Genomic DNA, 2,110 nt, shown 5'->3' on the forward strand with positions numbered 1-2,110 from the left:
AAAAGATCAATTTGAGTCCATTTCTATTTTTATCTATAACATTCAGTAATAAGAAGAAGAAGAAGAAAAAGAAGAAGATCACCTAATTCGCAGGTTCATTTAGTGAATTAGAGTCAATATGAGTACGCATCTGGTATACAAAAGGTGCTTATAAATTGTACTGGTGGGTGTAATTAGTAGAATTATTAAAGTTACCTCCTCCAGCTCTTAAAAATAGTCAGTATCCTTCTCACGGTCAGAGAATGTGCAGTGAAGTTGGGAGACTTCCTGCCTCATTCACCAGGGGTCTCTCTTGGGGCTTTTCATAGGCTCCCAACTTCTTTATATATATATATTTTTCATTTTCAATGGTATTTATCGTTTTCTTTCTAATTTTACAAGGAATACATGTTCACTGCAGACAACTAGAAATACATAAAAGTACATCAACAGACACTTGGTTTGCTTCCATATCTTGGCTATTGTAAATAATGCTGCAATGATAATGTGTGCATATATCTTTACATATTTTACAATTTATAGAAGTACAGGTGGTTTATAACAGTATAACTTCACATGCAGAAGAGTCGATCCTATTGTTAAACGAAGTTAGAAATTTAGAATGAAGGTCAAACCAAGGTGTGTGATTTCTATAAACGTTTCACAGACTCACTAATACATTTTTGGAGAGCTTAACTTCATCTTTAACTTTCATTTAAGAAGCTTCAGTGGTTTTTCACATGTCTAGTGTTGTTTTGAAAAATAAGAAAAGAAAACACAAGACAAATATTATTCCTTAAATTATTTCTGGTTATAATTTTAAAATAAAATAAATATTTGATTTAGCAATAATATGTGAATTACTGGCAGTGGTGAGGTCATGAATGTAAATGAGCTGGAAAAGTTCCACATGACATAAAGTCCATTTAGAAAAAGTGAGAAAATTACTGGCCTTGTCATATGAGAAATATTTATGTAATTAGGTTGATTTTTGGTGTATTTGTTTTATGCTTGAATTTATTAACTGATCATTTGTAAAGTTTATAAAACTTTCTTTTCTGTTCATTGTTTATGCTTCCTATGTAGCTATGCAATGGAATCAAAGACACATGAATGAATATAATGTTTTTATAATTATTTGTTCATCAGCAATGAGCATTCAAGTTTTTCTGGTATTATGAAATCATTGGTTTGATACAAATAATACACAATGGTTTTACTAAGTCAGAAAGTAACAATATAGAGTTCTCATCTAGTGGAACATTTTTGCTTGGACAAAATTATTTTAAAGAAAAAACTAATAAAAGCAAAACAATAGAAAAAAAGTAACAGTTTTTTATTGCCTTTGTACTTTTAAGTTTTGTCTAAAATTTCCTGTTGTCCTTCAATAAACACTTATTATCAGAAAATATATTTGTTTAGTTGACATATTTAATTTTTAAATAATCAACTTACTAATATTAATTTAGTTAGCAAAGAACTATTACCTCATATGAAGTAGCTAAATCTATTTACACAACTAAAATCCATCTAAAATGTCAATATCCTCTTCCACCATATTGTTTCATCACACAAAACTTCAGTGGCAAAATCTCATCTTTTATGAAATAAGTAATGCTTTTTTTTGTAATATGACGGCTGTATGGGGGTAATGCTTAGCATTATTATTTTTAAGAGGAGAATCTCTAGCCCTCCTTGGTCTATAGCCCTCTCATATACACAGCCCTTGAAACATGGGGTATATTGATTCCAGACAGCCTCCTATTAAAAAAAAAGATCAGATGCTTGTTTTGGGAGTACATATTGTAAAATTGGAAATGAAAACACTAGAGGAGACTAGCATGGACCCTGATCAAAGATGACAGACAAATTTGTGAAGCGTTCCTATCTTTATTCTCTAATGAAAATTAAAGTAGCTGAGTTTTGTTTTTCATTTTTAAAGATTGAGCTGTATGATGCCTAGTTAGGTTTAAACAAATGAGATACAAATGAAATAAAAATAATATAATTTTACTTAAGAGCTCACAAAAATGAAGTAACTTATAATTTTAAGAAAATTTTCCTTGGTATGCAGCCAAATGTTAATTTTTAAATGATGTGTTTTTACCTTTCTTTCCCTTTATAACTTAGT

At 29.7% G+C, this 2,110-nt stretch overlaps 1 non-coding gene across 1 annotated transcript; it reads left to right on the forward strand.

Moving 5' to 3' along the window:
- The first annotated feature begins 1,760 nt into the window (after nt 1–1,760).
- On the forward strand, nt 1,761–1,872 carry LOC133094146 (U6 spliceosomal RNA). Its single transcript, XR_009701367.1, has one exon. It is a non-coding gene; the product is annotated as a U6 spliceosomal RNA (small nuclear RNA).
- The last annotated feature ends 238 nt before the right edge of the window (nt 1,873–2,110 follow it).

Source organism: Eubalaena glacialis, chromosome 6 (assembly GCF_028564815.1).
Source record: "Eubalaena glacialis isolate mEubGla1 chromosome 6, mEubGla1.1.hap2.+ XY, whole genome shotgun sequence".
Taxonomy (NCBI): domain Eukaryota; kingdom Metazoa; phylum Chordata; class Mammalia; order Artiodactyla; family Balaenidae; genus Eubalaena; species Eubalaena glacialis.